The 22,785-nt window shown below is 37.9% G+C and overlaps 1 long non-coding RNA gene across 1 annotated transcript in view; it reads left to right on the top strand.

Annotated features, from left to right (window-relative positions):
- Nucleotides 1-22,785, top strand: part of LOC116667985 — a 75,284-nt gene that overhangs the window by 35,200 nt on the left and 17,299 nt on the right. The window contains exon 2 of the long non-coding RNA XR_004324995.1: nt 11,324-11,432. This is a non-coding gene — a long non-coding RNA (uncharacterized LOC116667985). The remainder of the gene's footprint in view (nt 1-11,323; nt 11,433-22,785) is intronic.

The following is a 22,785-nucleotide window of genomic DNA, read 5'->3' as shown; positions in this document are numbered from 1 at the left end:
TATATACACACATACACACACACACACACTATATATATATAATATATATACAGTATATATATATACTCTAGATATATACTAACACTAGATCCTCCTTCTAACACTTCTCTTTCCTACCCAGAAGTGTTCTTTAAATGTCATCTGACCACTGAATTAAATGCACACTGTTTCTCTCTGGTATTATCAGTGTGGCCCATCCTGTCTCTTCAGCCTTATTCATATAGTCCACGTTACATGCCCCAGGCTCTACTTGCCCCCTCCCAAAGTATACTTCCCAACCTCCATGCACATCACTTTGCTAGGGCTACCATAAAAAGCTTGCACAGCCTGAGTGGACTGAAGCAATGAAAAAGTATTGTCTTAGTGCTGAAGGCTAGAAGTTCATAATCAAGATGTCAACAGGGCTGGCTCCTTCTAAGAGCTGGGAGGGAATCATGCCTCTCTACATGGACTGTAGGTGGCCTCTTCTCGTTACCTTTCTTCACATTGCCATCCCTCTGTGCATTGTCTCTTTGTCCAAATTTCCCCTTTTGATAAGGACACAGGTCATTTTTTATTAAAGGCCACACCAATGACTTTACTTTAACTTGATTACCTTTGTAAAGAGCCTATCTCCAAATAAGGTAACATTCTGAGGTCCTGGGGGTTACGATTAGACATATGTATTAGGGGAAGGAGGGACATAGGTCAACTCATAATGCTATGTGTTGATTTGCTTCTTCACTATTCTAAAAACTTCTCCATTTTTATTTCATGACTTTGAAATCACATCAGTTGTTCAATGCAAACTTCTTCACAGTCTTTTTTCTCTTGATATTTTTGATATCACCTGCCTCCCCAAAATATATACTCTCTTCTTGCAAATATCAGCTATACTTAGCTTTTATTTTTCTCATGGTCCTTACCTCCTACTTCATATCATATGTTGTATGTGCTTTTCTTTCTCCCCTTAACAGTGGGTCACCTTCTAGACAGTCTAACCCTGATCTCATATAGTATACAATGAAGGTTTTAGTATTTAAGACTTGAAATAGGGGAACATCCGTATGCACAGCTATTCATTTTGACCAACAATTGGAGCAACCGGTCCTGACTGCAATGGTAGCAACTCATTTGTGTCTGTATCTTTAGTACTGGGCACAGTGCCTGACACAGAGCTGTGACATTAAAGTGAATGAATGATTTTTTTCTAAAATGGTATATGCCAGGGAAGGGAGGGAAAGAGGTGGGAAGAAAAGTCAACAGACCTAAAATCTCACTGTGTAAGTCCTGCCAGCATCTCATTGCCAGACCCCCTGGACTGTAGAGTTGGACTGCCAGTCTTGGATTAAATGAGCTCCTTTCAGAAGAGGTACCCATAGGGATCACTTTGGCTGGCAGGACGGTGCAGGAAGTGAGAAGTGTGCCTCTCTCTGCAACAGGTTCTTGTAAGTTTCACACTGGCACATATAGAAGGACAGAATAAAATGACCAGAGAAACACGATTCTATAGCAAGATATCTTGGCCTGTCTATGAGAAGCCCATTGAGAACAAGAGTCTGTGTGAATAGAGAAAAGGTAAAGAGAAATAGATCCCAGTAGCCGTAGGGATTCTGGCAAGCCAAACAGCTTTGGAACTGATGAGTTTGAATAATTTCAGCAGGCTCAGTAGCAGAGGAGCTGTTTTTTGGTGCCTGGCCAGATGTCTGGTACCTGGAGTGATTAAAGCAGGTAAATAGTGGCTCAAAGTATGAGAACCCAATAAAGGAGGTGGTTGGGGAATGGAGTCTAGATTGGTTAGTTTGCATTTGAAAACTGTGCTTGGTGGGTGAATTGGCTAACCCTGGAAGACGCAGTCTTTCCAGAGTCAGCAAAGCCCCAGAACATAAAAAATAAAAGAACCAGTTAACACAAGCAGCCAGGTGCCAAGCTGCCTCCACTCCTTCCAAATACAGCATCTACAATAGGATTTTTATTAACCTGCTTCGTTTCCCTTTTTGCACAGAGTAAGCTTCCAAGACAAGTTTTTTCACATTCTCATTCTGCAAATGAGAAGTGCAAGCCTTACAGGGGCCAAGTGATTTTCCCAAGTCCGTACAGCAAAAGCAGTAGGCAAGTTACTTCATTTCTTCAAATCTAAGAATGATTTTGCTTTCCACTTTATACTATTATAATCATTCTGTTTGCTTACACTCCCCAGTGACTTTTAATATCAAAGCTGTGTGAAATGTGTGGAACAAAGTTTGGGGAGGTGTGACATGATGTTTGATGGATACCTTGAGATCTCCATGCTAGTCTTAGCAGTGCTGAAGGGACTGGAGGCTGGAATGAAAAACCAAACCACACCACACCAAACACAAAAATCAGACTTGGAGCCACTGAAACAGGCTCTAAGAACCCCAAGACTTTAAACAGGGACCTTTTAATTGTCTTGAACGCAACTGATACCCCTTTCTTTTCTGACACCTCCTGGTCCCTGAATCAGCTGTTATGTTCAGATATGCAGCTTCCATCACTTCACTAACATTTGATTTTACTTCCATCATTAGTAATTACGAAGGTGGGTTCCAGCAATCTTGCAAATGAGGTTGGCTTTCTCCCTACTGTCACCTCCTACAATTATCAAATATTGACAAGGTGAGGCAAAGGAAACAATGAACGTCTCTGAATGGCCCTTGGATAGCCCATGATGGAATCACAGAAACCTGAGTGTATATATTTTTTTCTTTACCCACTATTTCCAGGGGGACATGGAAGCTTTCAAACAAACTGTAAAAACATGTTAGGATGAATTTCTGTGCTTAGAAGCATTGCCTTTCTAAAACCAATCTATATTGCCATTTTTAAGGTCTGACTAAAAAGTGTCATAAACACAGGGAAAAAGCAAGTTGGGGTGACAAATGGAAGGACTTCCAGGTGCCTCTGCATACCACATTTCACAGTTACAAAGGTTTAACCCCTTTAGGGGAAGACCACCATGTCTCAACACCTTTTGCTCAGGTGTTACATACAGGGCACTTAGTTGAAGGAGAGATCAAAGGCAGGGAGACTGCAGAAAATACTGGTAAAGGACAAAGTCTTTAGCGTCAGAGAGTCCTAGGTTCCAGTTCAAACTCTTGCACTTTCTAGCCATGCGACCCCAGGCAAGCTTTATCAGTGAGCCTCTATTGACTCAGTTGTCAAATAAGGATCATACTTTCCAGGGCTGGTCTGAGAATTTAATGAATGTGTGGAAGTGCAAAGTTTTGTTCTGTTCCTGGATATGTCAAACACTCAATAAAAGGTAGTTGTTGGTAATGATGTATATAGGGCTTTCTATTGAGGGCCAAGAAGAGTGACTTTTGTTTCTCCATTTTTTTAATACTACTTTTGTTCTTAAAGAGCTTCAGTGTTCAGGATTATCATGAATTTTAGAGCTGGAAGAAACTTCACTACCTTTTGGTTCACTCTCTTCAAAACTGCACAAACACAAACTAGGGTGCATGATCCAAAGGTCACTTAGTCACCATAGAGAAAGTACAGCTAAGACAATGATGTAAATACTGGTTTGGTAGAGACAAATTCTTCAACAGAGCACACACTCTGAAAGCTGATCATTCCTCAGAACAATACCTTAAAACAGAAAGTTGCAGGTACTTAAAAATAACAAAACTCTGAATAGTGTCACAGCCATCGACTGTGCACTTTATTTACAGAAATACTCTTCTATTAATTAAGATAATATTATGATTTTAACATGCTTTTGCAGTATGCGGGCCATATATGGTAACACTACTATTATTGCCACTTCCAGAAAAAAAAAATTTTGCTCATTTACACGGTAGCCCTTTGCATCTGCAGAATTGTGGCTGAGACACATGTTTTGAGGGGAAAGGAGTCCTTTATTGGCTCTAAGAATTTCTGACTAAGGAGAAATGCCTTCACTGTTGGTCCTTACTCTTTTGAATGTTGAAACTTGCACTATGTAGACAAGTTCTTAGAGGCAAAGCCTACACTCTGCTCCCTAATCAAACTATACGATAATCAAACTCCAGGTTTTTGATAGCCTAAGAAAATATTTAATGATGTTACAAAGGAAGGAAAATGAAACCCCTGTTTCAACATGGACTCCAGTGAGGAAATGACTCTTTCCCAAAATGGACTTAAAAATTCCATCCCTTCACACGATAAAGGAGAGACCACAGAGCCAGAGCAGTGAACAAATGAGGGAAGCACCGTATTTAGAAGAGTAAGTAAAATAGCAACTTCATGTTTACTGGGGGCAATTGGAAAAGAAGTGGATGGGGAGAACATTTCTATAATAGAACAACTGGAGTATTCTGCACAAAAATTGTAAGGATTAAGTGTTCTAACACAAAAATACATGGAAAAAAATTAGACTGTTTTCCCCTCCTCCCAAGAAGATAACAGTAAAACATGACAATACAAAGAAAACATCTTGGTAAAAGGGTTTTAGCAGTTTGTAATGAACCGGAAACTAGACATTTCCATTGGTTAATGCTATGTGTTTGGAGGACCCATCGCTGATGTATTAAGTTAAGGAGATGCAGATTATGACCTGCTGAACGAGGAGGCACAAGCGCACCACAAGGGGTTGGTAAGTAGCTCCCTTAGCATCCAAGCCCCTCTTTGAGGAAATAAAAACCCGGGTTGTTCTGATAAAAGGTGCAGTTTCAATATTCACATAAAGGAAGTAAAGTCACAGGTTTATTACTTCCCAGTACTAGAAATGGGAAATGGGGTTGCAATGAGCCAGGGGAAAAGCAGTCCTCTGTCTCAGGTCATGAGCAAGTGAGCAGGAGACAGAAAGCAGAGTAAAAAGTACCTATTACTTCCAAGGTGGTTGGGACAGGAGGTCACTAATTTTTCATGGGCTGGACTCCAAATGGTTATTTTAAAACGTGCCCCAGGATACTGAATATAATTCCCTGTACTATACAATAGGACCTTGTTGTTTGTCTAGTTTATACATAGTAGTTAGTATCTGCAAAACCCAAACTCCCATTTATCCCCTCTTTCCCTCTGGTAACCATATGTTTGCTTTCTATGTCTGTGAGTCTTTTTCTGTTTCACAATAAGTTCATTTGTGTCATTTTCTTAGATAAACAGCATTGTAAATTGGCTACATTTCAAATAAAAAAATTAAAAATGAAAAAATAAAATAAAGTACAATAAAAGGTGCCCCCAGGAAACAGACACTTAGGGCAGGAGTCCTAAGCTCAGGTCCTTGTGTAAATGTCCACACTCTGGGTGTGAGCAGGGTTGTCATAAGGTAAAATGCCTAGGCAGTAACTCAGAATTGCTGTTTTCTCATCACAGCCTGATAGAGGCAGACAAACCCATGACCAGAAATTATATCGTCTGTTAGTCTCTATGGTACAAAGAGGAAGTTGTAGAGAAATACCTAAAGAAAGGCAGTAGATGTAAGTCTTGAGTTGTGGAGATGTTAATGAATTACTAAGAAGGAAGAGCAGGTAACAAGTGGCGGAAATGGAGGAACTAAATTACGTGTTTATTAGACTATCAGAACTTCAGTTGTATCCTGAATAGTGGTGCTCAGTTCTCTGTGGCACCTGTTGTGCAGTTGCTGGAACTAAATTCCTGTCTTTCTTAATTCCCTGTGCAGTCTTACTAAAACAAACAAAATAAGAAACACCATAATTTGATGGTTGCTCAACATTTGCCTCTGCCAAAATCTCCAACCTCACTTCCTCCCCTTCCATCTCTAGACACACCCACTCTGCCCCAGACCACACACAGTGCTTCCTTCTAGCACATTCCTATTTCTGTTCATCCTTCATATTTCAACTCACTTCCTCCAGGAGGCCTTCTGGCCTGAACTACAATGTATGCTTACAAGTACTAGGTAGGCTTCAACTAGAGGAGCAGAATTAAAATATTGAAGAATAAATCTGACTCCATATTAGAGTTGTTTCTTCAGCTCCAACCCTGTGCTCTGGTCCTGTGCATAGTCATGCTGGTTTTCCACTTTTTGTACAAGAATGTTGCCTAGAGACGGAAATATACAGGAGAGCCTATTCTCAAGATTCTGACCTTTAAGGGTATAACACTTTCCCATTCATATAGAGACAAACAGAGAATAACATTTGTCTTGTTGGAGATTTACAGGGGCATTATGACCTGACCTACGTAGACAGCTGCTAGAACAAAGGATTCTGACACCAAGAAGTTTGCAACAACTAACCACTCCTTTTTAGTATAAAAAGAGCCTGAATTCTGACTTAGGGAAGATGGTTCTGTAGGTCATTATTTTCCCATCTTCTCAGTCTGATGGCTTTCCAAATAAAGTCATTATTCCTGCCCCAACACCTTGTCTCCTGCCCAATTCATTGGCCTGTCATGCAGTGAGCAGAATTTTGGACTTGGTAACAGAATCAGATATACATAGTATATATACAGTACATATGTAGTATGTATACACACACATGCATGTATATATACATATACACATGTGTGAATATATACATATGTGCATTGTACTTGTCATATATGTGAATATTCATATATACAGGGGTTGTGTGTGTAAGTACATATACACACGCACAGGGAATAGGAAATAGGCTTCCACCATTCTAGGGACTGGCTAAGCAAGCCTGGGCAGGCAGTTAGGAAGGGAAGATTCAGGAGAGGAATGTCAGCCCGCACAATGCTTGGAGTATCTGATTGTCAAGAAGACCCTAGTCTCCTTTTAAAGGGCTTCCACCTGATTAAGTCACACCCACCCACAATGGTCTCTCTTTTGATTAACTAAAAATAATCAATGACTTTGGAACTTTATATCACATTGATAAAATCCCTATACAGAAACACTAAGACTAGTATTTGCTTAAATAATGGAAAAATTCTGTATTGCTATAAGATGGCTACAGCCTCCCTTCCCACTCCCTAATTCTCCTGAGAGAATATTCCTTGTGGCCCAGCCCAGCTGGAAACATAAAACAGAAGAGAAATTCCGGGGCAGGTGGTATAGCCTGGCTAAGCTGACTTATCAGCTACAAGAACGAAGTATTCTGACACCAAGAAGTTTGCAACAACCAACCACACCCCCTCCCCTTTTTAGTATAAAAAGAGTTCCCAGTATTTTTCCAGAGTTGATTCAGAATTTGAATTCAAACTGTCTGACTTCAAAGACAGTCTCTTAGCCACTCTGAAACACCACCTCCCTGGCAAAGAAAAGACTAGATTTCTAGAAGGTCGTTTTGATTGGATGCCAGGGAACCTACTAAAATCTAGTCTAATCAACTAAGTTTGGGAAGCAGACTCCCCAAGATATTCAGCTACTTGCCTACTTGACAACTGAGTGTTGAGATAAAAGGAGTGGAGAACAACTCAGAGACATATATGCTGAAATGGCTTACTTGGCAGCCAATCCGAGTCAGGCTGAATTGTGTCCATTCTTTCTGGAGGGATGTGCACACATCACACAATACATTGCTAGTGTCTCCTGTTTAGTGTGCCCACTCTATCAGACCTTCTTTGGAGCAGAAACATTTTTATTCATATTTTTTGCAAAGAGCAAGATTTTTTTTCATGCACATACTAAGAACTCAGTCAAAGCTGACTGAATAGACGAATGGATGGATGAACAGCTGCTGGATAAACAAATGAATTCTGGACATATAGAGACTTGTAAACATACAGGATGAGAGCCACAAGTGGCTCTTGGCAGCCCAGGTACAAATGGAGGCCTGTCAAGTTAAACACTTACAGAAAGTGTTTTTCTATTATCCAGACAGGAAGCCACTAGGAGCAAAGTACATAGATTTAAAGCAGCAAATAAAGTAAGAAAAAAACTGGCCTCGAATCAATAAAAAATGTCCATCTTCTCTTTTCAGTTTTATAATCCAGGTCGTGGCTGACCCAAACCACCCAACTCAATTCCACCCCCCATTTAGGACTATTACCTGCCTTGTTAAATATTCAAGTGCACTGCCCCTCCGGAAAGGGTGCAAGCACTCTAGCACCACAAATCGATCCACACCGTCTCTATATGAGCAGCCTGTTGAAAGAGATTACAAAGCACAGCTTAGGGTTTGACAAGTTTCCCAGACTTGGAGCTTGGCAGCTGGAGGCAATCAGGCAGCCTTCTCTGTCCCCAGGTCCACAGCTCTGGACAGAGAATTACCACTTTATTCCCAGGGTGAATTACTGACTTGGAAGATTTCCTGATGTATCCTGCTCTTTGCAATTTTAATCTTGTCTCAGATGATGATTTTTTATCTGGCTCAGAGTTTCACTCGGTCATGAAGCAGCAGCTGAAGCTCAAGGAGGGAAATGACTTGCCCAAGATCCTTGAGGGAGGTAGTTACAGACCTGGGATTAGCTCAGGGAATGTTGATGGACTAAATGCATTGGTTGGACTGAGGAGCTAATGGGTTGGATCTTGCTCTGGATCCAAAGGAAGGCTCCCTAGAGACACTGAGCAAATGGCACTGGAGCCAAGTTGGCAAATCCATTCATTAAGAATGGTGGTTATTTAGGGTGGCTGGAATTAGGTTCATTCATTCATTCATTTATGCACCCACCAAATATTATTGTATGCCTACTATGTGCTAGGTAATATGCAAGAGATAAATGATGAAGCAGGCAGACAAAAAAAGAATACACTAACAGAAAATAGATATGATAAATTATTATATAACACATCATATATAATTATATTGTACATGATATTATATGATACATATTTTCTTAGTCTGCTCAATCTGCCACATCAAAATAGCATAGACAGCTTAAACAACAGAAACTTATTTTCTCACAGTTCTGGAGTCTGAAAGTCTAAGATTGGGAAGCCAGCGCGGTTGGGTTCTGGTAAGGACTCTCTCCCTGGCTTGCAGATGGCTGCATTCTCACTGCATCATCACATGATGAAGAGAGAGAGCGATCTCTCTGATGTCCCTTCTTACAAGACCACTAGTCCCATCATGGGACCATTTCATTACCTATCTAACTCTAATTATCTCCCAAAGACTCCCATCTCCAAATGCCATCATGTTGGGTGTTAGGGCAGCAACATATAAATATGGGGTAACACAATTCAGTCCACAGTACATATAACTGGATACGGTATGATATATGATATGATATGATATGATATAGAAAATACAGAGTAAAAACTGAAAAAGAAAGAAAAAGAAAAAGGTCCTTGTAGGGAGTAACATCTAAAGCAAATCAAATTCTCAAGTTCAAAGACTAGAGACTGATGCAAAGGTCCTGAGTAAATATAGGAATGGAGAAGCAGGCAAGGGGAAGGGTGGGGAAGTCCAGTGCCTGGTCACTTAGGCTATGAAGTCAGACAAACCTCACGCACTTGCCAGCTATGACTGTTAACAAAATCATTCAAATTTTCTAACTCTATTTCCACAACTGTAAATTGTGGAGAATAACAGTAGCCAATTTATAAAATGGTTGGGAAAGTTACATGAGGTAATTTATGTTAAGAGCCTAGACCTGAAGTCAGCATATTGTATTTAATAAGTGGGAGCTATGATTATTGAAATAGTAAAAAAAAAAAAAAAAATCCATCAGCACATCCTGTTGGCATCCAATCAGTTCCAAGGTCACAATACTAGTCCAACTCACCAATGACCTGTGTGGCTTGCACCAATTATTTAAACTCTCTATGCCTCAGTTTTCTCATCTCTAAAATAGACGCAGCATTAGTGCTTACCTCATAAAACTATTGTGAGTACTTGTAAATTGACACACATGGAAAGCACTTTAAAGGATGCCTGGACCCTAATCCTTGATAAGTGCTCAGTAAGCAGTCCCAATTACTGTCGTCTTTCATCTGGGTTGTTGTGATAGCAGCCCCTTCCCTGCTCTCTCTGCTTCTACCCCTGCTCTGTGGGGTTCTTTGCACAGCAACAAGAGTGACTCATTTGATAAACAAGTCATGTCAGCCTCCATGAAGTACCATCTTACTCAGATGAAAAGAAAATTCTTCTCATTGGCTTGGACCTCTTACTCTCAAATCTTTTATTTCCCACCGCACCCACCTTACTCACCCTGCTTCTGCCACCCGGCCTCTGTGCTTTTCCTTCAACATGTTAGGCACTCTTGCATATCATGTCTTTTTACTTGCAGTTTCTCTGCCCAGAAAGTGTGTGTCCCAGGTATATTAACATCTAGACATTCAATCCACTCAGGTCTCTGTTTAAGTATCACATTAGCAGAAAGACCTTTCCTGAAAAACTGACCTAAATAGAAAATGCTCCCAAGTACATCCCATTACCCTGACCCTTTGATATTTTCTTTATTGTCTGACTTAGTATAAATGTATACTGATAATTGCCCATTGTCTGTTGTCTCAGTAGAATGTAAGCTCCATGAGGGCAGGGATTTGGTTTGTTCACCTGCAACAAGAAATGTGCTAGACACACAGAAAAAGTTTAATCAATATTTTTCAGTGATAAATAAATAAGAGAGCCATGGTCAGGATGTCCTCCCTGATTGACCATTGACCACATGGGACAGGAATGGTCCCTTTGGATGGAAGGCACACAGACTGTAATCTTGAATGAAAGATTCATGAACCCAGATCCCTGACTTCCAGGCTAGTGCCTTTTCTAGGAGCAACATGGAAAATCTGACCAGACAGTTCTCAGTGGCAGAAGGAAGGGAATCTGCATTGCTTAGCAAATCCAAGCATTACCTTAACGACCTAGTAAATCATCCTGATAATCTGAAGGTCTCTAAAATACAGTGATCTGAGAAACTGCTGACTCCAGCAGTCTCCAAGGGAATGTTGTTAGTGATGTCTGGGATGGATTTTTTGCAGGCACTTTGACGTTTTGTGTAGATTAAGGTACAAGAGAATACGTCATACTTCTGCCTTTTATGCCACAGAGTCCAATAAATTCACAAGCAAGGTAAGGCTGTAAATCCTTCAGGGTGTGTGTGTGTGTGTGTGTGTGTGTGTGTGTGTGTGTGTGTTTGTGTGTGTGTGTTTGGAGGAGGTAGCATCTCTGGCATTATTTTAACCAGAAACCATAGTTAAGTGGAGTCTTGAAACTATTTTGATGTTCATGTCAAATATCACTGAGGCCACTTCTTAAAACAGGTTAGCTTTCCACAGTTTTCTTGCTTACTTATTTACTTCCTTCCTTCCTGGCTGTCTGCAGGATGAAATTGAAGATGAACCCTTGTTTCACCCTGAGTATGGTCACTGTCCCACCTCCCTGTGTAGCCTTTGGGTGGAGACAACAAGGACTTCTCTTCTGGGCCCCATGCTTTAGAAGGTGCTATATATTGCACACACAGTAAAAGATGCATTTATTAAAAAAATAAAACATCACCATCACCTCTGCTTCTTGCCATCCAGCTCTCAGTTCTGACACATCATGATCCCTCACCCTGAACCTCCACTCCTGTGAGCATTCAGTCCCAGGAAAATGCTTCTCCACATCTCTTACCCTGGGTCCTCAAAAAAGGTAAGTGCATCTGAACATAATGAAGGTTTGCAGCTGTGTTACTGCCAACATCACAGATGGATGCTGCAGGATGTGAGCAGCAGGAGCAACTAAAGCATGGAACAGACAAATTGATTAACTTGTGAAGTCTTTTCTTGCAGAGAGTACAAATGCAGGAGATTTGAGCATGACAAAGTGACACAAAGCATTCATTTTCTTGCTTTGTGCTCATATTGGATCTCTTGGCTCCAGAGGTAAATGTGAGCCACTGAGGTGGTCACATCAGTTCTTCAGGACAGCTAGGAAGCATTTCTCTGTATTAAGCAATTCATTTTGCTCTGAAAGCTTTATATGTTTGCATTGTAGATGTAACAGGCATGAAGCATGACACCAATTATTTACATTGGTAACTGGATAAACATAACATACTAGAACACTAAATAGCATATCACCAAAAAGAAAAAAAAGTTAACATTTAATTAACTTGACAATCAAAATATTTCAGTTTTAACATTATGAAGATTCCTCAAAAGGCTAAAAATAGACTTAAAGACTAAAAATAGACTTACCATATGATCCAGCAATCCCACTCCTAGGCATATATCTAGAGGGAACCTTAATTCAAAAAGACACCTGCACCCCAATGTTCATAGCAATACTATTTACAATAGCCAAGACATGGAAACAGCCTAAATGTCCATCAACAGATGACTAGATAAAGCAGTTGTGGTATATTTATACAATGGAATACTATTCAGCAATAAAAAATGATAAAATAATGCCATTTGCAGCAACATGCATGGCCCTGGAGAATGTCATTCTAAGTGAAATAAGCCAGAAAGAGAAAGAAAAATACCATATGAGATTGCTCATATGCAGAATCTAAAAAGGAAAAAGACAAATAAACTTATATATAAAACAGAAACAGACTCACAGATATAGAATACAGACTTGTGGTTGCCAGGGGGGAAGAGGGTGTGAAGGGATAAACTGGGAGTTTGAGATTTGCAGGTATTGACTGGTATACATAAAATAAATAAACAAGTTTATACTCTATAGCACAGGGAAATATATTCAATATCATGTAGTAGCTTATGGTGAAAAAGAACATGAAAATGAATATATGTATATCCATGTATGACATTGTGCTGTACACCAGAAATTGACAGAACATTGTAAACTGACTATACCTCAATTGAAAAATTCAGTTTTATTTAAATAATTTAAATTTAATTTTTGATATTTTGACATAAAGAATTATAAGTCGATATTTTGTTTAAATTTTAACAACTTAAAATTTTGAGTGTTTTAGAAGAAAACTGAAAAATAAACAAACATAATTTTCATCTTTTGATTTCTATACATTAATTTTAATTATATTTTTGATGAAAATTTATTAACATTTTGTAGACTTTGAATTCAACTGTGTTTTACTTTTCAACCCTTCAGATCATTTTGAATGAGTACAAACTGAGATTGTGATATAGTCCAAAAGAATAAAAACATATCTCAAAGAAGAAAACAGGTGAAAAATGAAAAGGCAACTTTTCAAAAAGGGAGTCTGCTTAGAACTAGAAATAATAGATGTGAATAAACTTCATTTGGTAGAAATCACATAAAATTAATGACTATTGCATTAGAAATTCTTGATGTAAAGAAGATTTAATTATTAATCAAAACAATGAAAATGAACACGGATATTACTCTCATCAAATCCACCACTGAGCAAGTCAGATGAAATCAATGCAACATTGGGGTGTTCACTGAATTAAGACATAATTACTGATCAGAAAGAGAAAAGGCATAGGCCGCCATTTTTACCCTTGCTCTGAGTCCTGGGAGTCAGCCTTTCGCAAAACACACTGTGAAACAGGGTGCTGCACCTTTAGCTTTTCACTGCCTAACTGTCTCTAACGCAAGTCCATCAAAACCTTCCTTTTCAGAGTAATCACTACAGGGAAAAGGGCAGAATACTATAAGAACAGCAAATGTGGGGGAGCTACAAAAGGTCAGACTAAGTTCCTGCTTGCAGTGGTCAGTTCTTATTCTAAGACAGTAAATAGAATTTACTTTGAGCTTCTCCCTTCCATTTTATTCACTTACTTTTTAAAGTCACACATGCATTGAGTACATGTTATATACAAGATCTTTGCCAAGAGCCTTACATGCTCTATCTTATTTGGTGTTTAAACAACCTTATGGAAGAGTTCATTTTACTTTCTTTATTCACAGATAAGGAAACAGAGTAGTTAGTTCCTTACCCAAAGTGATCCATGTAGCTAGAATTTGAACCCAGGTAATCTGGTTCAAAACCCCACGAATAACCTATGATGTCCCTCATTCAATTAAGCTACTTTTGTGATGAGGGCAGAGGGTCCATTCTCTATCTCTTCTGGATTATTCTTTAGCAAAAGGTCATTTTTACTCTCCCACAGAGATCTTTCTCTGTAATAAACAAAATCAGTGTTTATTCCCTCCCCATGTTATGTGGAAACCTTAATGCATGGACGACTTCTCATGCATCTTTGCATCTCCTGTGCCTACATCAGGGCTTATGTATTTTAGGAGTTGATTTCGTGATTGAAAAATAATGAATGAAAACGAATGAAGACAGTGCAATGAGTGACCCTTATCTCAAGTGAATAACGATTTCTAAAGATCTTCAGAGCATGTGCTGTCTGTCTAGAAAGTTCATTTCCCTCTCTCTGTGTTCCTTCCATGCCACAGGTAGAGGCATGGGGCCTCCTGCAAGTATCAGTTAGAAGGATTCCCCCTTCTATCCACCTCTCACTCAGACCTCTCTGTAAGAGGAGGAGTGATTTGTCTTACTGCCCAGATTGGGATGGAGGGTCAAGAATGCCAGCCGTAGCCCCTTCAGGGCTCTATTTTTTGCCTAGTGAGCCCGCAGAACAGAGGCTTTCTTTTCTCCATTTCTACATCCACGTGGGAGGCACACCTGATTGAGTGCCCAGGGGCACCTTCTAAAGGCAAATCAGAAGGCTCGGTTTTGTGCTTGCTTTCAGCCTTTCTGGGTTCATGGAGGTGAGCAGAACATGACCTCCATACAGCAAGATTACAAATAAAATTGAAAAATTTTATGATGAGATATGCTCAGGAGCCAGGAAATAGAAACCATGCAGAAGAATCTTCTAAATTCACCTAGGGAGGAAGGAAATTGGGCTATTCATTCTAGGGTGATCCATGATCTGTGTTTCTATTTTGGGGGAAGGATGTGGATAAGTATGGAAGCAGGTGATGGTGGATGGGGGACAGGTCAGCACAACAAAAAAGAAGATCATGTGGAAATAAATCTCTTCACTCCACTTCCCGCTTTACTTTCTACCCTCCACTCTTATTTCCTACAGCCTACTTTCTCTATCCCTGCAGCCTTGGCTGTACACATGCTGGTCCCTGCACCCAGAATGTTTCTATCCCTATCTTCACCTGGTTGCATCCTCATTCTCCACACTAGACTTTAGTGTAATTTCCACAAGGAGGCTCTTCGTGCACCCCCAGTCTAAACTAGCATGCCACCCCATTATTTCCCTCACAGAACAATTCATCCCTCCTCCAGCATAGGGTGTGGAAACGTGGTCGGAATATTTCCAAAGAGATGGAGGCTAAAAGTCTTGAGGCAAAAGCACTGCTGAAAAATGGAATCACCTCACACGTAACTCTTACATCTGGGGGGAAAACAGACAAGCAAAGGAACAAAATGAAGTGAAACCAAGTAACAAAAACAAAACAAAACTGTGGCGAGGTGTCAGGTAATGAGCAAGGAAGAGGTCCTTCTAAGAGCTGAACGTGAAAATAAAGGAAGCTATACTGACTTCACAAACAGAGCCTGTGGCAGGTTTTACTTAAGTTAAAATAAAACTTAACGTATATGGGAGACAAAGATAAGAAGTCAACACACAGAGAGATGCTGAGAGTGCCACAGAGGATGGGGTCTGGAATGACAACCCCAAATCTGCCAACTGGATTGTTAGACAATATACTGTTCGCAGAATACTTGTCAGGAAGTGAGACGTGAAGTGACAGCGTGGACTGCCGTTCTGAGGGCTAGAGGACAGCAAACGTTCTTAATCTCTGCTACTGCTTTGGTGGAACAGAAAAGACATCGTATTCAGAGTCACACTGAGTCCAGGAATTTGAGATTTCTCTCTGTTTCTCTATCTTCTTTTGCAAAATGAGAGAATTGAAAGGAAGAATTCCATGGTTCACCTTTAGGGGCTCACATGCATAAACAACTGATTTTTGAGAACCTATGAGGCTCCAAAATACAGACGTGTTTTGATTCGAGTTGCACGCCTAATCCAGTATCTTCCCATCAGTCATGCCACTCATCGGCTTAGGTTGGATCAGAAAGAAATTCTTGATCCCAAACTCCTCAGTCTATTAAAAAAAAATTGCTTTTTGTTCATTCCATGGTAGTGATCTTTTTATTCTTAACTGAAAAAAAAAAAAAGCCCACCACAGAGTTTGGAGAAACTCATCTTGGTGTTCAAGGGACTGAGTGAAGCTGGTATTTTTTTCTGTTGGTTGTTGAACGTGAAGTCTGTTGACTGTGAAAATGTTGACTTCCGTTGCTCTGAGTAAAGGTGTATGTATGTGTGAATGTGCTCCCAGTTTGTAAGTAATAAAAAGATTAAATCTGAAAATGGTTCTATGAGATACAGCCTTTCACACTGAGTTGTATTTTACAACATTTTCAGGTGAAATGTGATCACTGTGAACAATTGCCTATTGATGCATGTTTCTCAGAACTCAGCAGGCCATGGAGAACAGTCTCAACCAATTGCAAATTCCTGGAAAGTGTCCTCAGACAACATGGCTTGCAACCAAAAGTATCGGGAATCTAAGTAAATCTTAATGGTTCTGCCCTACCTTCTATCAATGAAATAACTCACTTCTCCAAGCTCGGGGACAAGTATACTCACTCTCCCTACTTTTTTTATTAATTGAAGTATAGTCAGTTTACAATGCTATGTTAATTTCCGGTGTACAGCACAATAGTTCAGTCATATAGAAACATACAAATACTTGTTTTCATATTCTTTTTCACCATAAGTTACTACCAAATATTGAATATAGTTCCCTGTGCTATACAGTATAAGCTTCTTGTTTATCTATTTTATATATATTAGTTAGTATCTGCAAATCTCGGACTCCCAATTTATCCCTTCACACTCCCTTCCCACCTAGTAAACATAAGTTTGTTTTCTATGTCTGAATCTGTTTCTGTTTTGTAAATAAGTTGGTTAGTCTTTTTTTTTTTCAGATTCTGCATATAAGTGATACCATAGGGTGTTTTTCTTTCTCTTTCTGACTTACTTCATTCAGAATGACATTCTCCAAGGCTATCCATGTTGCCACAAATGGCATTATTTTATTATTTTTTATGGATGAGTAATATTCCATTGTATAAATATACTACAACTTCTTTATCCAGTCATCTGTCAATGAATGTTAGGTTGTTTCCATGTCTTAGTGATTGTAAAAAGTCCTGCTATGAACATTGGGGAACATGTATCTTTTTGAATTAAGGTTCCCTCTGGATCACTCATCCTACTTTAAATGGCAAAACTATATAAAATCTGTTCAGTGTGACCCCACCGTTTTCAATAATAAAGTTCAAACTGAAAAAGTAGATATTACTTACATTTAAATTAAAACCATTTTAATTCAAACTTAGCCTTTCCTGTCCCCAATCAGATCTGATGATCATAACAAATTAATACGTTAGGAAGATGTATAAGAAAGCGCAAGAGATACATTGGTGCCCATTAGATCTGAGTTCAAATCCTAAACCAAGAGGCTTTGGAAAGTAACCAATATGAATGTCATAAGTAAAACAGGGGTAACCTTGCATGTTTATTGTGAGGTTTAAATGGGATAACAAATGGAAAATCATTTTTGAGCACTTATGTGTGTTGACTTACTGTGTTCTTACTGTGGATGCATACTAAGTACTTGATAAGTATTCATTTATATAATCCTTATAACAACCCTTTGAGTTTGGCACTAATTATCATTCATGTTGTTAAAAAGAAAGTACTACTAGCTGTAGGATAACTGAATCCAAGAGAGATTAGAAATTTTACCTAAGTAAGTGTTAATTTCAGGCTTTGAATATATCAGAGCCTATGTTCCGAAATACCATACTATATGACATTTTATCATAATCCTCTGAAATTGATCTAAGAATATGTTTAAGATTTAAGAATTTCCCTGGGTCCACACTATATTAGGTGATTACTCTTTTTTATTTACTCCAATTTTATTTAGATTTTTTAGCTATTTTTAATAATATAATGAACATATGGCTACCCAAGATGAAAACACAAACTAGGACCTTGATAATAGCTTACACCTCTGCAAGGCTCTCTCATCAACCCAGATCACTGTTTCCATTAACATGATGTAAATATCAGTCAGAATCCTGTGTTTATCATTCCCTTGATTTCCTTTTAGCATGCTGCCTTCTATTTGAGTTGCTAAATGTTATAAGCAAAACACACACATTTTTAAAAATTTAAGTAGTAAGTAATTTTTGAGAGTTACTTTTTTCTTTAATATTATGGTACTAACCATTCATCTATACTGTTTCTGTAGTTTGAGCCTGCATAATATTCCTGTGTGACTCTATCAGTTTATTCACTTACTCCACTGAGGATAGACTTAAAGCTGGTTCTAGGTTTTCATTATAGTATTCATTATAGTATTTATTATAGCACTGCCATAAACATTTTTATATATGGCTTCTGCTCATGAATAAGTAAGGGTTTTATTTTCAGCATTAGTCTAGGACTGGGTTTTCTGAGTCAAAGTATGACAATTTTAGGAAATAATATCAAGCGATTTTCCAAGGTGATTCTATCATCTTACATGTCCATAAAAATTATACAAAAAATATTTTTCAACATATTGTATTGTGATTTCATTTAAGTTGCATTAATCCAATAGCTATAAAATGATGTCATTGTAATATTGATTTGCTAATAAGGGAGGCTATCCCCCTTCTATTTTTTCATATTTTTACCAAATATGTGTTTGCTCTTCTATGAAATGCATTTTTGTGTCTCTTATACATTTTTCTGTTGGGTTATCAATGTTCTTACTGTATAATATTGACATCAATCCTTTATTATTGTAAAAGATATCCCTGTCTTCTCTAAGTGTATAACTTGGATATTCACTTTCTTCCAAGAGTCTTTTGATAAAAACTTTAATTTTCTTACTTGTAACAGTGTTCACCTCACTAAGTGGTTTCTCTCTCCTGATTGGACCCAAACTGATACATGAGCATACTAACGTAAATGAAGAATTTTACTGTAAAGTGAATTAAATCCAAACTGATCCACATAATCAAATTTTTTTTGAAAAAAGGAACAATGGGAAGAGGGAACTGAGATGAGGGCTTAAAATACAAATGCTTACTATAAAGTTTCAATTAGGAGAATATATTGTATTGATGCAGGTGGGGGACAGAATGGAATAGACTGAACTCCAGAAACAGATCCTTATTCATGTTAAATTTAGTATATAACAGGAGTGATGTGCCACATTGGAGCTAAATAAAATAAAAGGACTGTTGAATAGTGGTGTTGGGGAAAAAAAAGTGTATCCATAAAAAAAAAATCTTGACTTACACCATATGCTAAAATCCCATTTGTTCATATATGTATCACTTTACTAAAACTCCTTGTTTCCAGTATTACATTTGTATACCTTCTCTAGTCTCCTGTTTCACCAGCTAAGTCATATTTAATATTAGTAATCAATATGCATATATGCCATAATAACATTTACTCTACAGGACAAAGAACCAATATAAAGTTTTTATTAGCTGTTTTATATATATATGTATGTATATATATACACATACATATATATACATACATATATATACATATATACGTCTGTGTGTATGTGTGTGTATATATATATACACACACATATATATACACACACACATATATATATAGTTCATACTTACAGACTAAAAGACCAGGGATATAATCACAGGCTAGGTCTGCAAATGTATTAAACACAATTGGAAATGGACTTGGGGCAAACTCCATTTTTGGTTGGCTTCTGTAAGCTCCCAGTCTAACCAGAGAACCATAAGGACAATTCTAGATTGTGTCAGCACCAAAGTCATGAAAACCTTGTATCCAAAAGTCTTAAAAATTCAAATATTCCCAGAGCACAGTTTCCTTGGAAGTTAAAAGAACTTTTATGAAATTATGAAAGAGATATTTATTATATATCTGTGATGGCATTACAGGGTCTTTGCTTAAAGGATTCTGACTCTGCTTTTAATCATTTGACTGGGTCTGTGAACCAACATCAGGTGGAAACTGGATGAAAAGCTATAATTTTTCATTTCCTTAGTTGATGTTTGACTTTGTCATTTTCCATTGACTTCCACTGGTCAAAGTTACACTCACATAGTTTTAATTTAATTGCACTTCATGGTTGGGTGGACCCTGAGTCATCCGTCACATCTCAGCAGGAACAGGGAAACCTCAGAAGAGAAGATGAAACATTTAAAATGTGTTTGTGAGGTGGTATGCTTTTAGGTTGTAACTAGTGGTCTAATGGCTACTTGATTACACTGGACCTCTTCCACCATGGAGATAATAATTTGTGTTTTGGGGGAATAGATATTTGAGAATCTTATTCTGGACAGGGATTTACTGCCTACCATGCTCTGACAGCACCATGATTTATGGACTTACAGAATTCCAATCTCATCACTTTGGTGCCCCATATAACATCTTTTCCAACTAAGAATCTCATTACATGGCAAATTAAATGAAACAATGCTTTTGCTTATGCAATTTTGCTTATCTTATCATGTAATTCTTTGTTCATAAACATCTGGCCCAATAGAATTGTAGGGCTCATACATAGCCTCCTTCCCTGCTGCCAAGACTGCTATCTAAAGCTTACTTATAGCACTAGCTGGAAGAGGACACTCACATGTATGAATGTTGTCTTACATGATCTAATATGTGATTTAAACCAATAACCATCCCATGGTGTCATTTTCCCCAAAGCCAGATAGGGAACTAGTACTGGAATTAGAAGAAATCATTCTTAGAACCCCATAACTCACTTAGAGAGTTTTTGAATCCCAATTATTGTATTCTTTAAGCAAAAAATGTTTCCCACAGGGAGAACAGCCAAGTTCCTATTAACTTAAAAGCCAAGAAAATGCACTGGTTATTTCTGTTCCCCATAGTACTGAACTGAAAGAGAAGGTGATTATTACAAGGGGATTGATTATATTAATTAAAGAGAAATTAAGATGCTTCTACCCAATGGGAAAAAGGAGAAATCGGATTAGAACCCAATGAGTCATTTCCGTTGCCAATAGTCTTGCTCAATAAAAAATTATGACAATCTATCAAAGATAAACTATTTAGAAATAAATATTTGGGCCACCCTACAAGGAATAAGCTGCATCTAAGGGCTTGACAGTGAATAGGAGTAACCTGGAGTCAGTGGTGGGAAAGTAAAATCATGATCATCAAGAAGCTTATCAATACATAACTTAAGTTGTTGTATTATTTCTTCTACTCCACTCTCATACTACCTTTCTTGAAAACTAAGGCCGATGGTTTATATACATGTATATTCCAGGTGGCAATATCACAGAATTAGCATCACTGCCACCAAAGCTAGGACTAGGGTGAGACAAATGAGAGTCCTGAACACAAAACAAAGAAGTTAACAAACTCTCAGAGTTCTGCAAGTACAGGGTACCATCTGTGCTGAATTATGGTTCCTGCTGTGCCTTTCCTGACTCATACCCTGTGCTTTTTTCTGTAAGAGTAGATGAATAATATTCTTTGTCTCTTCACATTTGAGCTCTTAAATATGAGCAGCTCTATTTTGTTCAACTTAGAATTTGTAGTGCTTATCATAGTATCTTGCACATGTAGACAATAATTAAAAGTATTTTAATGAATTTATGTGGTTTTGAAATATAACTTTTTAATGTTATGTCTTTATACAGGTTATATTACACAAATGTTCACAAACCAAGACCAGTACTATTTTCCTTTTCTTGAAAGGATAACTTGGAATGATAAGCTGATAAGCAAAAAAACTGAAGCTAAAATATGAATAAAACATCATAGAAGGAATACATCTTAAAAATAGGCAAATACTGGGAAATATTGATAGTAAGACTTAGATTTTAGGACCAAACATCTTATTTGTTAGTTCTAAGAACTCAGACAAGTCATTTGATCTCACTGTTTCCTCTTATTTATAAAATAAGGTATGTTATGTAGGATATTGATCTTACAGAGCTGTTTTTTTAATTAAGTTTTAAGTATATGAGAACATTAGCTATAAGTTTTAAAATTATATAAAATTGTAAAGGATTCATATTTAGTAAATTCATTGCTTGTTTTAACATGGTACTAATCACAGATGATCCAATGTGATAGATAATTTTGCATATGTCAATCTTCTCTTTATAATAAGAGTACCCGTTGTCAGTGAGATTGTATCTTTTATTTATCTTCCCTTTTCTCTCCTTCCCTCCCTCCTCCTCCTCCTTCTTCTCCTTCTTCTTCATCTCTCTCTCTCTCTCCACCCCCATCCCCCTCTCCCTCTCCCTCTCTCTCAGCATCTTTCCCCAGAACGTACCACAGTTTAAATGATTAATAATACCTCTTGATTGAATTAACTTTGACAAAGGCCCACTTACTTGGTATTTTCCTGCTAAGAATTGTACGTACTTCTTTTTACCTGACAAATCCTGGTACTGCAAAATAAGTGTCCAAAATTAAAGAATGTAAACAATAAAGCTAAATAAGTGCAACTAGGTTGATAAGACATGGTATCAAACTATACTTTGTGTGGTATTCATGAGGCAAGCTTGTAGCAGTACACAATTAGAATTTGTGTTAGAGGAAAATAGGATTGAGCAAAGAGAAAGGAAGAATGACACAAGTGAGGAAAATTGGTCTAACGTAACTAAATGTGAAGGCAGTGATGCAGCCTGTGGTGCTATCCATGGTACTGACTTTTTAAACTTTGGGAAATGAGTAACTCCTGTTCAGTTTTTCCTAAAATTTCTTAACCAGATAAGATGAGAGACCAAAAATAGAATGCAGAAGAGAGACAAATCACAAATAAAATGGATAGAAGTTATTGGTAATGCAAAATATTGATTATTTTATTCTATCAATTAGAAAAAGTTAAATAAAATAAAAAGAAAGATCTTTATTTGATCATCATTATTAAGAAATCCAAAATTACTGAGGAAGGAACAATATATCATTATTGGATTGTCAAAGCAACTATAGAATTAGAAATACATGAGCCAGGGATATAAAATCTGTGCTAGTGT

This window comes from Camelus ferus, chromosome 2 (genome assembly GCF_009834535.1).
Source record: "Camelus ferus isolate YT-003-E chromosome 2, BCGSAC_Cfer_1.0, whole genome shotgun sequence".
In the NCBI taxonomy this organism is placed as follows: domain Eukaryota; kingdom Metazoa; phylum Chordata; class Mammalia; order Artiodactyla; family Camelidae; genus Camelus; species Camelus ferus.
Note: the sequence above shows the minus strand (reverse complement) of the source record. Positions and strands in the feature narration are given on the sequence as shown.